Genomic DNA, 14,822 nt, shown 5'->3' on the forward strand with positions numbered 1-14,822 from the left:
TATCAAAGTTTCCCTTTAACTATACTAAAATTGAGAATGGAAATGGGGAATGTATCAAAGAGACAACAACCCGACCATAGAAAAAGCAACAGCAGAAGGTCACATACAGGTCTTCAATGTAACGAGAAATTCCCGCACCCGGAGACGACCTAAACAAATATATACTAGTTCAGTGATAATGAACGCCATTCTAATTTTCAAATTGTACACAAGAAAGTAAAATTAAAATAATACAAGACTAACAAAGACCAGAGGCTCCTGACTTGGGACAGGCGCAAAAATGCGGCAGGGTTAAACATGTTTATGAGATCTCAACCCTCCCTCTATACCTCTAGCCAATGTAGAAAAGTAAACGCATAACAATACGTACATTTAAAATTCAATTCAAGAGAAGTCCGAGTCTTATGTCAGAAGATGTAACCAAAGAAAATAAACAAAATGACAATTATACATAAATAACTTCTAGCAGTTAACTGACATGCCAGCTCCAGACTTCAATTAAACTGATTGAAAGATTATGATTTCATCATATGCATATAGTATTCATTAGCAAAAGCAAACTGTCACATATTGATGATGAAGGCAAAAACTAAAGTTCTATCTACATGTTTAAGTATTAACAACAGTCGCCATGTTTATTCATAAATATGACCGGATACTCTTGATATCACAAGAAAGATGTTTGTAAAGTTTTGTAACATCGTTATTATGAGAAGATTACAGGCAATAGTTAAATTGTCCCTTTGGGCCGGGTAAGATAAACTCTGTTAAAGTGCGTTTTTTACCATTATACTGTATTTAGTAGCCTGTTCCAAACTATTTTGACATTAAATATTTTAAATGTTTGCAGAAAAAGATCATGAGCTCCAATGCAAGGACCAAAGTTTCTACTGCTAGCAGTTCAGAGGTAATTGAGGGTGAAGCTGACAAACATGTTCATGTAGAACAACATCAAAGTAACAAACCAAAAGAGAAAAAAAGCATTTCAAAGATGAAAAAGCAAGCTGTTTGTTTTAAAGCTTCTGGTTGTCATTTGACAGATACCGAATTAAAAGCACGACTGAAATATATCACAAAATCCTGTTCTGATGAAGCGTCAGTTTTATCTTATCGTTCACAGCAGGAAATTTATGCTTTGCAAGATAAACTTTCAGAGCTTAAGTTGCAAAAGAATGAATTCGAAGATTTCTTAAAAAGTATGAATGAATTGAAGAAACTGAAGTCATCTAAAGAAATTGAATCTGCAATGCATTTGGCATATTCCCAGTTTCAAATAGAATGCAAACACCTTGCAAATGCCTTATAAATGTATGCAAGAAGAGGTGAGATTATTTCAACTGTTACAGAAAATCAAGTGTCGATTATCATAGGAGAAACAGGGTCCGGAAAGAGCACTCAAGTTACACAATACCTATATCAAGCAGGACTGGCAGATTCAGGAATGATAGTTTGCACACAACCACGAAAGATCGCCGCAACGAGCCTAGCAACACGAGTTGCCACTGAACTGAACACATCCGTCGGACATCTTGTCGGGTACCACGTTGGCATGCAAATAAAAACTTCCAATGCAACACGAATTGTCTATATGACAGATCAAATGCTTTTACATCTTTGCCTAAAAGATGAAAAGTTTTCCAAATATGCATGCATTATAATTGATGAGGCTCACGAAAGAAGCATTTACACAGATTTGCTTCTTGGAATGATTAAAAAGAGTTTAAACAAAAGACCTGAACTTAGAGTTGTAATCACGTCAGCAACAATCGAACCAGAAATATTTGTCAACTTTTTTGGTACATGTCCTGTTCTAAATATTTCTGGACGAATGTTTCCGGTAGATGTCATATGGTCGACCGAAAACGACGATGATTACGAAAATGCAGCTCTTAAAAAAACAATATATGTCCACGAAAAAGAGCAGATTGGAGATATTCTGACATTTTTAACATCCCCGATTGAAATCGAAAAATGTTGTAACAGTTTTGAGAAGGCTTTACAGGATAAAAGCAAGTTTATATGTCTTCCTCTTCATGGTCGCTTACAACCACAAGAACAACAAAAAGTATTTGATCCGAGTCCAGAGGGAAAAAGAAAAATTGTATTTGCTACAAATAGCGCAGAAACTTCAATAACCATACCTGGTATTAGATATGTAATCGACTCGGGTGTTGCTAAAGAAATGCAGTATGACCCCAAAAAGAACATAAGCACACTAAGCGTCACCAATATAACGAAAAGTTCAGCAGAACAAAGAAAGGGTCGAGCTGGAAGAACTGAACCGGGCAAATGTTATAGATTATATACGGAAAACACTTATGAGAAAATGGAAGCAAATTCGAAGCCAGAAATCCTTAGAGTTCACTTAGGACAAGCTTTGCTTAAGCTTTATGAGGTAGGTGTAAATCCTTTAGAGTTTGACTTTGTCCAAAAACCAACACAGCAATTGATAGATACAGCAGTGGAAACTTTGGAGCTTGTTGGGGCAGTTTCAGAAAATAGGATAACCGATCTAGGAAAATGGATAGCGAAGCTTCAAATAGATCCCAAGTTTGGTGCCTTCTTGTACGAAGCTATAAAAGAAGGAGTTGGAATTGAAGCAATTGTTTTAACATCATGCTGTGGGACAAGTGGTATGTTTTACAGATCAGGATCAGAAAGTCAAAAGAGTATGGCTGACAAAAACAAGATCCCGTTTTGTCACGAAGGAGGAGATTTTATGACCATGCTCAATGTTTTCCGAGAATGGCACAAACAGAATGAAAAATCAAAGAGTCGATGGTGTTCACAAAATTCAATTAATAACAAAGTATTACGTGGTATAAGAGAGACAGTGAACGAAATATTGAGTGTCCTAAAAAAGGAACATAGAATTCATTTACGATTTCAAATGCAACCACCTACTGATGTAGACGACAAACTACATAAAATGCTTTTCAATGTTTTCAGGCAAAATATCTGTCATTTTTTAGGGCACGAGAAAGCCGGATATTTAGATATACACAAAGATCAGATCGTACAAATCTTTCCGGCATCTTCTTTAAAACCACTTGGACTTCAACCAAACTGGATTGTACTTGAACGCGTTTTAAAGACATCACGTGATTTTGCAACTAATATAACTCCAGTTAAAGATATCTGGTTAGATGATGCATTAACAAATGGCTTGTTAACATTTGATTTACTTTCTATCAAAAGTCAAAGAGTAGAACTAGCAGTTTTCTGTGAAGTCGGTGAAAAGGTGTTTTCAAATTTTGTTGGTTCTCGTTTTTCTGAGCTTCGGAACATTGAAAAGGCAATACGACAAGCAACTGGAGGAAGCTTCATTACCGTCGAAGCCTCTAAAGAAATGGGGGAAATTAGTGCCTTTACGGCTGACAAGAACATGGAAACTGCTAAATCCATGATAATTGACCGCTTAAAGTCAATTAAAGTTTTACTTAAAGGCGAAACAAAAGAGCACTATTTATCACCATCGAACAAAGGTGTCAAAGTAGTAATCGGACCTGGTATGGACATAGCAGATGTACTAATGCCTAATGAATTTAAAACAGTTATTGTTGAAGTAATCAGCAAGTCTGTGTCAGATCAGGAAATTCGTCAACATTTTGAAACAAATGGCAAAGTTGTAAATGTCCAGAAATTCAGATACAACAGAGAGAAAACAAAATGGGGAAGAGTTACTTTTCAACGAAAAGAAGATGCTGCATTGTCTGTTGAAACGACAAAGGGCAAGGATATCAGGGCAATTCCAGACACTGAGATCACATTCAATAAAATCCAAAACAGCCATTGTACCATGAGAGCGAAAATAGAATGGTGTAGGCGACCCCCTTTTGCATTGATTCGATTTAATGATACTTCTTATGTTCGAAAGGCATGCAAAACGGCTATTTGTTGCGCTAATAGAGTTTTGAGAATTAGAACAAATAAAACAGACACATCTGAGATACATGTTACAAACTTTGCATTGGATACTAAAGAAGCTGACTTGCGCACAGCTTTCATCGGTGCATTATTTATCGGCAATGACGCTATTACAAAAGTTACTTTACGAAAAAAGACTGTAAAAACATCTGAAAACGAGTTAAAGTCGTTAAAGCAAACTCTTGAATCAAAACTAAGTCCGTACGTCAGAGAAGGGAAGTATAATCTCGATTTAAAATTGCCAAAGGAGAGTTTTGACAAGTTTTTAGCCTTTGTTTCGTTCACATTACATGAAGAGGGTAACGCAGCATACGTTGGTATACATAACAGTTTCAAGATTAACTATGAAACAGTGACAATGTCGCCAGAATTCAAGACTTCCTTAGTTGTTCAAAAACGTATTTACGAGATCTACGCCAAGTTACTTGCCACGTTTTATGAAAAGCTTCAATCGCTAAATGTCAAATGTCTTCCTGCAAAGGAATTGACAAAAGGTAATATGCTGATAGAACTGCGTTCTGGAGATTATGTGAACGTATTGAAAGGGAAAACTATCATCGAAAAATTAATCGAGGGCAAGAAATTTGACAGAGATAATATTGAGTGGACTGAGAAGTTGTTTACAATAAACGGTCGTCGGTACGTTGAATCGATCGGAAAACAGACGAACACCATCATTATGATTGATGCTCGTGTTTCCTCTGTCATCATCCATGGTACCGAAGATGCAAAATCAATTGCAACTGAGATGCTTCTGGACTATATAAAAGAGCTGATCACAGGCGTTTCAAAACAAATTAATCTAAAGGGACCAGACAGGCCAGCTGGAGTTATGAAAGAACTAATGCTACGTTACGGATATGACTTAGATACATTGCTTGACAAAAGCGGGGTAAGGTTTTTAGAGCTTGATCGTCAAAGGCACATTTTAATTATAACTGGAAAGTCAGAAGCGGTTGACATTGTCAATGAACATATACAAAACGTTATTGATGATATCTCAGATAGAAAGATGAAAGAAGTCTTACAACTTTGTAATACACGGGACTGTGCCCTCTGTTTATGCGAAATAGAAGACGATAATATCTACAGACTGGAGCTATGTGGTCATCCTTACTGTAAACAATGCGTCATATTATTGATTGATGCAAGTTCGTTTCCACTGTGCTGCAGCAGAGAGAATTGCGGGGAAACAGTCGCATTGCAGGACATAATGAGGATAACGGAAAAAAACGAAAATCTAGTTAACCGTTTGGTTGAAAAAGCAACCAGCAGTTTCGTTGAGAAAAATCATCTAACATTTAAATATTGTACAACACCTGAGTGTCAGACTATTTATCGTATTACACAAAATGAAAACTTATTCACGTGTCCTCTCTGTAACCTGCATATATGCACATGCTGTCACAAGGATTTTCATCCTGGATTAACATGCATAGGAGCACAGTTGAAGGTAGAAGATAAAGAAGCAGACAAACTTTACTCTCTATGGGTTCAACAAAATCAAAATGTTAAACCATGTCCAAAGTGTCATGTTCTAATAGAGAAAAATGGTGGATGCAGCCACATGCATTGCACGAAGTGCAACACTAGCTTCACATGGATTTACTGACAAAATTCTACAACTGCTGCAAATTCTGCAACCATCAACGTTCCTGTTCGGACTAAGCGAAGTCAGAAAACATTTTGTATTGATTTTCATATTTGTCATTGAACCGCATTATTAATGTATTTAAAATGTATCTAAAACTCAACACATTACTTTACCTTCTTCCTTCACAATATTATTTGTAGAAAAAAGGCATTGATTTCTTTTTTTAACATACAAAAAATGACTACGGAAGAGAACTTTTACTGCAGGAAAGAAATATACAAAACAGTAAATCTTATGCTTTAACTTTTTCAGACTTTAAAGTCAATAATATATAAATGTATATGATTATTACATGTTACGTGTATGATTTTGAGAAATTATTTTAAAAACAGGGTACCAACAAAAATTTAAAAAATCGACAATAAATAATATTGGTCCAAAGCACTTAAGAAAAGAGTGAATGAGTAGCTTGAACAATTTCAAATCATATCAAGGTATGGTAGGGACAAAAAAAATCTTAAAACAAGATTGCAAACACTAACGTTTGCATAAGTCTTAAACACTTTTGGTGACTGGAATTCAAGTAATTGGTTGTTTAAAAAGCTTGACAGTGTGCTCATTAATTTTGATAACGTAGTTAATTTACATTTCATTGGTTTAATCAAATATATCTCACAGTTAAATGTTATGAGTACACATCGTTTGAAACTATCCCACTATTAAATCGATTCTCCAAAAAATGTTCAGCAATTATTCTAGGAAATACGACCCACAGGAAGAGTGACTTGAAACTAAGATCTTTGTCTCGATAATTTAAAATACGTTTATTATTCTCTTCCTCTAAGGATTGATTATTGATTTAAAAATACATATCTATGACGCTGGAGATGAATAGATGTTGGATATCACAGTGTAATTTCAATTTCATAATCTGTCTTTAAAGTTGTTATCATACTGTTAGTATTGTCTTAAGATGTAAAATTAAAGTTTGTTTGAGGAATAGTTCTTTTAGATTTCAATTTTAGAATGTGAACTAATTTCTTTTATTTCAATTTTTTTGACATTTGTAATTAATGATTTGAAATGGATGAATAGAGGATTTTCTAAATGTGGTTTAGTAAATTTATATTTGAGTTTATGATTTTTATATTATCCACGAATAGATAATAAACAAAAATGTGTCCATAGTATACGGATACCCCATTTCCATTATCATTTTCATGTTCAGTGGACCGTGAAATTGGGATAAAAAAAATATGATTTGGCATTTAAATTAGAATGATATAGATCAAATTAGATAAATTATTGAATCTTTTTATTTTGTATCATATAAAATGAACATTATAATTATAATATACTGATGTCAAGAATATTGCTTCCAGTTGTGTAATAAAGTGTCAGTTTGATTTTGTAAGGCCGTGTTTCCATTGATTTAAACTCGGTGTTGTGTTATTGCGATTCACACGTCAACAAACACAATTACGTTTCCATAGATAAAACCCAATGTTTACATTATTAAGACTAGCATTAAGTAATTTGGTCAATATGATTGAGTTAAGGATGTACTTAAGTGAGGTTTTGGAAATTGGTGTAAGATGTTCGGACTCCTTGGTATTTTAAAATATTTTGCCCCATAACACCAATTTGTCTTTGTATCAAAAGACTTCAATAGCTCATAAAAGGCAATTTTCCAAAATTTAAGAAATTTCTTAATTTTTGTGCTTTCGATTTGAGACCTAAATAATACCAATGCAAATGAAGATAGATAATAAAAGTCCGAGTCAGCCTCCTCCCGCTTGATTTAAAAACTCCAATATCTCGAAAAGGAGATCCTTGACCTATCAATGAATTAAGATTATTTTGTTCCTTAACTGGTGGTATTTCTAAATGAAGTATCAATTCTAATTTCTTGATTTTTTAAATTTCACCTAAGTACATCCTTAAGAGAATGGGACTTTTTATTTTATGCTCCAGCATATCTCCAATTGGTTGTTGATCTTGACAGGTGTTGTCTTGGTATTGTATCAAAATACTGATTTAATCAAAACTAATTGCATTCTTTAGAAGAAAAAAAAGAAAAAAAAATGTGGACCCCTGACTTCCAACTGGTCACTACAAATTTGTTAATTTTATTTGCTTTTGGTTTGAAATAATGGATTGTAAGTACATTAAGGTTATAATGATGTTAAAGCACTATTATTGAAAACATGTAATCGTGTTCAGATTCTTTAATAAATCAATTTAAAACACTGTTCTATTTTAGTTCTAACCATCTGCCATTGAAAAATGGTAATTGATTATTTTACCCTTTCGCAATTCCATGTGACTGCAACTGGATAATTAAAGCAAATCGTAAAATAGAATTCAGAACTCAGTTTGTTGTATCATCGGAATGTATGGAAAGTGTAACTCTGGGTCATGCAACTTATAAGAAGGCTTCGTATTTTATTATCGAGACAAGCACAAAACTTCATGAGGACCAATTATATACTAACAATATTTTTGTTCTCATAAAGCTCTCAACTAAAAATTACTTTTAAAAGATTAATCCAGATATTCTACAGGAAAAAACTTAGTTGAAAGCTTGACTTGTTTTCAGAAAATTTATGAATACCAGAAGAAGTCATATGTTTAAAACGATATAAATAAGATTGCACATACTGAAATGTTCCTCCTGATTTACAACACATTATTATTTAGTCTTGAAGATAAAGTTTTACTACAAGTATCACATAAAAGTTATCAAAGGTACCAGGATTATAATTTAATACGCCATACGCGAGTTCCGTCTACATAAGACACATCAGTGACGCTGAGATCAAACTAGTTATTAAGCCAAACAAGTACAAAGTTGAAGAGCATTGAGGTTCTAAAATTCCAGAAAGCTGTGCCAAATACTGCTAAGGTAATCTAATACTGGGATAAGAAAAGCCTTATTTTATTTCGAAAATTTCAAAGTTTTGTAACAGGAAATTTCTAAAAATGACCATATAATTGATATTCATGTTAACAACTACTGGGCTGGTGATAACCTCCGGGACAAAACGTCCAATCGTAGTGACATCGACCCAGCGGTGTAAATAGGTACCAGGATTATAATATAATACATCAGACCAACGTTTGGTCTACATAAATTTGACATTAGCAATGATCCATGGCAATGAGTCTTATGTAGACGAAACGCGCGTCTGGCGTACTTAATTTAATAATAGTCCTGGTACCTTTGATAACTATTAAGTTGGTGTCAGTGGGATTCAAAACATAGACACAAACCAGTATGTTATGAATAGTTAAAACCTATATTTTGGCCAAAATAAGAAAATTTTCTTCAAATGAACTTCTTAGAGAATATTAAACCAAACAAAGCTTTTTATTTTTCCCTATTTCACTAATAATATATTGTAAAGATGAGAAATTATTCATTTTCAACTTTTTCGTTTATTACACAGTTTACAGTACCAAAGCTTCTACATGTTCTATGACAGCTGTTTTGTATCTCTTTTTCCTTGAAGTTCTGTATTTGTGTAAAAAACAAATCAAATATAAATAGGGTTTTTGTCTACTAGTAAATGAATTTAAGTCCAACCATTTTTTTTAAAGTATTTTCATACTTGATACAAAACAGTTTTTTTAATTTTTAAAAATAATTCACATGTAGCCACAGAAAGAGGCTAACGTTTGCTTTACTTCAAACTATAAGTAACATTTAATTGTCCATCATTGTTCACAACCATTATAGACTTTGTAGAATAACAGGAACAGATAGAGCGCGGGAGATTGATTCCATCGTCTTTATTCAATACAACGCAACTGTTTCCTCCTTTACTGTCAATTCTGTGTAACGTATTTGACAGGAAACCTGTAATATAAATGGCCCCTTCATTGGAAACAGAGATTCCATTGAGATATTCGAAGTCAGGGGGTGAAATTTCAAACAATTTTACTCCGTGTATGTCTATACAATAAATATTGTTACAGTGCATTGTTCCTCCTACAACTGTTTCGTCTGATCTTCCACAGAGTATATGCTTACCAGTTATATCGGGAATCATATTTTCAACTTCAAAATCAGAATTCAAAACAAACAAACCTTTGACTTTACCATTTAGAACCAGACGATTCCCTGTTTGTGCGATCCCATGACATTCATCTTCTAGCTTTATTTGTTTATGAACCTTTCGGGTTTTTAAATCTAGAATTACTACTTTTTTTTCATTTGCCAATGTCATGGCAACCAAATCATCTGGCATCGTAGCCAGACATAAAGGGTTATGGGAAAGTTCCATTTCTACTTTTTCTAAACCGTTTTGATCGTAAACTACTAATTTACGATTGTTTAAATTAGTTACAACGATATCACCATTATGCAAAAGTTTAATGTCTGAGGAGGACTGAAAATCTGTATCGTTGGAAATTCTAAATTCGCCAACCTTTTGAAGACTTCGGTCTTTCTCCTTGATATGGTTTGTGTTGTCTGTTTTGAGGAAAGCGGTACTTGGTTCTGGATCCTGTGCAGTAGCTGTACGTTTCACTTGAGTGTATGCAAGTTTTAGTCCTTTCAAAAAGCCTTGAAAATCGTTAGATATGGTGAATGTTAAAGTTACATTTTCAACCTTTCTTTCTATCTTAGAAGCATGTTGTTCAATAACTGAGAAGGAATTATTAATCTTAGACATGTAAACGTACGACTGTAAACTTAATTCTTTTCTGGCCATTTCCTCGACATTTTTCAACCATTCATGCAAACTATTCTTTTTGCTCGTTACACCAAATTCTCTTTGTGTTAGTATTTCTTTTCTTGATTGTACAGGTCATGGAAATGCTCCCTGATTTTATTTTCAGCTTCGTCAATGTATTATTTTAATGTTAGTTTCTTGTGTACAATTTGGAAATTAGTATGGCGTTCATTATCAATGAACTAGTATATATTTGTTTAGGGGCCAGCTGAAGGACGCCTCCGGGTGCAGGAATTTCTCGCTACATTGAAGACCTGTTGGTGACCTTCTGCTGTTGTTTTTTTATTTGGTCGGGTTGTTGTCTCTTTGACACATTCCCCATTTCCATTCTCAATTTTATGCATCTATTTGTTTTCTAAACTGCTGTAAGTCAATTTCAAATTTGTCCTTTTGCTTTAACAGATAATTCCTACTTTTGTAGAATTCTTTGTACAATTCATCTAATAGAGTGTTAGTTTTATTCATACGTTTGAGGATATCGGCCATTTTTATACCGATATCTTTTTCGTTTGTGTAAGGGTCCATTACTTCCATGTTACATGTAGGCTTATGTGAAACCCTCTTGCACTCAGAACAACAAGGAACATCATGATCAGTACAGTAGAATAAATAAACCTGTTCACGGTGTATACGGCAACTGAAGTCCGTTACTGGTGCTGAAATTTATAAACATAGGTATAATTTTTTTTTATTAAGAGTGCTATGTAATTTTCGTTAACGAAGTAATTGACGACAGTGAATGCATTCACAATTTTATGTAAATACAATTTTAATAGCAGAATTCCTTTTCACAGCATGTGACAAGTCAACAACATAAGAGACGATGTCTTACTGTTCCACCCATTGTCATCCTAATATTGCGTTTTTAAATTGAAAATTGATTAGAATTTTGACTTTTCAGGTCATCTTGCACTTGTCGTTTCTTTAATCTTTATCATCACCTTGAAAATAAGGACGTTTTTTATCCTTTTTAATAATAAGTACTAAAAAAAACATACAACAAGTTCATTTTTAGGCTAAAATAAAATTGCGTTATACTCACTTCAAAAATTTCTGTTAAATGAACTATACTGAAATGTCAAGGGATACTCCAAAGAGTCATATAATTTGTATGTTGAAATTTTTAACACTCTACGTTTTCCTTTGTAACAAACAATTCAGGTGATATATATGTGACTTTAAAAAAGAATTTAGTGTATATTTTATTCTACTTTGTAAATCAAATCTTGCGTTAAAATGTTTTTTGTTAAAACTATCATGTTCGAATGAAAATTAAAGTTAGACAATACAGAACTTAAATGTTCACTTAGTAAATAATATTAATTACATTATAGATCTATATCGTAAAAATTTTAATGAAATATATATTTGAACCAGTTAAGTACCCGCATTGTTTATCTGGAATAAGGTCACAGGTAGTCGTACCCATAGTTTTAGTACAATTACAAAATGTCTGTGCCAAGTCGGGATTGGGACAGTTGTTCTCCATTCGTTTGATGTGTTTAAGCTTTTGATTTTCTCATTTCATCAGGAAAATAATCTCATCATAGATACCTGGATTAAATTTTGTATTTAACTTTCCTATTTGAATTTCCCTCGGAGTTAATGCTTTTGTTATTTTACATTTTACATGTTTTACTAGTAGTTTAACTGCTCAATATGTATCATCTTATCATCTTAGTATGCCAGCACGACCTCTCTAGTGGACTATTTGGTAGAAATAATCATAGACAAGCCATTCTTAATTTCTTAACGGTACCATGTCTTATAACTGATGTCATCCCATCATACATTCCTGAGATATTGCATCTAATATATAGGTACACATAATATCGAAATATCTTTTAGCAGACCCTTTTTTCTCTCACTAAATTTTTAATGGATTTGCGTATGATAACAACGGGAAATTTATTTGATTTTTTAAAAACATGCAAAATAAAGCAGTTTAACAAAACGATAAAATGACATTAAAAAACCTCAAAAATATATACAAACAATAACGTTATTTTATTTTATTTTATTCTACGTGTTTTTTTCTTTCTCTGTGACATGGATTTGGTTGTCTTCTCATCGCGTGTGTCCACAGACATTCCTGAGATATTGCATCTAATATATAGTTACACATAATATCGAAATTTCTTTTAGCAGACCCTTTTCTCTCTCACTAAATTTTTAATGGATTTGCGTACGATAAAAACGGGAAATTTATTTGATTCTTTAAAAACATGCAAAATAAAGCAGTTTAACAAAACGATAAAATGACATTAAAAAACCTCAAAAATATATACAAACAATAACGTTATTTTATTTTATTTTATTCTACGTGTTTTTTTTCTTTCTCTGACATGGATTTGGTTGTCTTCTCATCGCGTGTGTCCACAGTGTTCATTAAGTTTGAAATGATTCTAATGCATTTTGGGAAGATTATGGCAGTAATAGTTTACGGCTGTTCAAAAATCAAAAATGAATTGACAGAAAAAAATCAGGGTTACTTATCGAGAATCACTTAAGTGCAACCAAAACCAGATGCTCCGCAGGGCGCAGCTTTATACGACCGCAGAGGTTGAACCCTGAACGGTTGGGGCAAGTATGGACACAACATTCAAGCTGGATTCCGCTCTAAATTTGGATTGTGATTAAATAGTTGACACAGCATAGGTTTTTGACACAGAATGAATGTATTCAAATGAACTTAAAATTTTTGTTTTCTCTTAGAGCAATTCACTATGCTGTTGAATATTAATCCTCTCAAAAAAATGTTTGAAGAAATTTTCTTTTTATTTATGAAATTTCAAATGAGTAAAATTTAACCCAATTTTTTATTCACATCCCCCTTTCCCTTATTCCAAAACTAATTTCAATTAAAATATTCTAATGGAGTTTGCAACAATTACTACTCATTTAAATACATGATGTAAAAAAACTGCTTGTTATCACTGAATGGTAAAAATTATTTAAATTTATCAGTTGGTAGTAAAAAGTGAATATACATTGTATATTGTATATAACAAAGATTTAAGTTGATTCTGGACAAAGAAAGATAACTCAATTAAAAAAAATTCTTGCAGATATTTCTTGCTTACTATACTGGACAAAGAAAGATAACTCTTAATTAAAAAAAAATTTGCTATTTCACAACATTGTGAAATTAGATATTTCTTGCCATTGCACAATACTGTGCAATTGAAAAGACTTGCTATTGCACAATACTTAATATAATAATTTTAGATCCTGATTTGGACCAACTTGAAAACTGGGCCCATAATCAAAAATCTAAGTACATGTTTAGATTCAGCATATCTAAGAGGCCCAAGAATTTAATTTTTGTTAAAATCAAACTTAGTTTAATTTTGGACCCTTTGCACTTTAATTTAGACCAATTTTAAAACTGGACCAAAAATTAAGAATCTACATACACAGTTAGATTTGGCATATCAAAGAACCCCAATTATTCAATTTTTGATGAAATCAAACAATGTTTAATTTTGGACCCCGATTTGGGCCAACTTGAAAACTGGGCCAATAATCAAAAATCAAAGTACATTTTTAGATTCAGCATATCAAAGAACCCCAAGGTTTCAATTTTTGTTAAAATCAAACTAAGTTTAATTTTGGACCCTTTGGACCTTAATGTAGACCAATTTGAAAAAGGGACCAAAAATTAAGAATCTACATACACAGTTAGATTCGGCATATTAAAGAACCCCAATTATTCAATTTTGATGAAATCAAACAAAGTTTAATTTTGGACCCTTTGGGCCCCTTTTTCCTCAACTGTTGGGACCAAAACTTCCAAAATCAATACCAACCTTCCTTTTATAGTCATAAACCTTGTGTTTAAATTTCATAGATTTCTATTTACTTATACTAACGCTATGGTGCGAAAACCAAGAAAAATGCTTATTTGGGTCCCTTTTTGGCCCCTAATTCCTAAACTGTTGAAAATAAAACTCCCAAAATCAATCCCAACCTTTATTTTGTGGTTATAAACCTTGTGTCAAAATTTCATAGATTTCTATTAACTTAAACTAAAGTTATAGTGCGAAAACCAAGAAATGATTATTTGGGCCCTTTTTGGCCCCTAATTCCTAAAATGTTGGGACCAAAACTCCCAAAATCAATACCAGCCTTCCTTTTATGGTCATAAACCTTGTGTTAAAATTTCATAGATTTCTATTCACTTTTACTAAAGTTAGAGTGCGAAAACTAAAAGTATTCGGACGACGACGACGACGACGACGACGACGACGACGACGACGACGCCAACGTGATAGCAATATACGACGAAAATTTTTTCAAAATTTGCGGTCGTATAAAAACCCGCCTGTATGCATAGAAACGGACATTATGATAACAACAGTCATATTCCTGACGTGGTACATAATCTTTTAAGAAAACATGGTAGGTTGAATCAGGTTTTATTGCTAGCTAAACCTTCCCTCCATTCTGCAATGATTCTGGCCTGTAATAAAAAAAACATAAAACATATTATAAGTCGTTTTAGTCGACTACTGGTTTAAATCAATTGTCACATTGCTATCTTTCGCTTCTTTTTTTAAAAGCTC

General features: G+C 33.0%; 1 pseudogene; it reads left to right on the plus strand.

Moving 5' to 3' along the window:
* The first annotated feature begins 859 nt into the window (after positions 1 to 859).
* LOC134688043 (uncharacterized) lies at positions 860 to 5,781 on the plus strand (annotated as a pseudogene).
* Positions 5,782 to 14,822: the final 9,041 nt, after the last annotated feature.

This window comes from Mytilus trossulus, chromosome 10 (assembly GCF_036588685.1).
Source record: "Mytilus trossulus isolate FHL-02 chromosome 10, PNRI_Mtr1.1.1.hap1, whole genome shotgun sequence".
Classification (NCBI taxonomy): Eukaryota; Metazoa; Mollusca; class Bivalvia; order Mytilida; family Mytilidae; genus Mytilus; species Mytilus trossulus.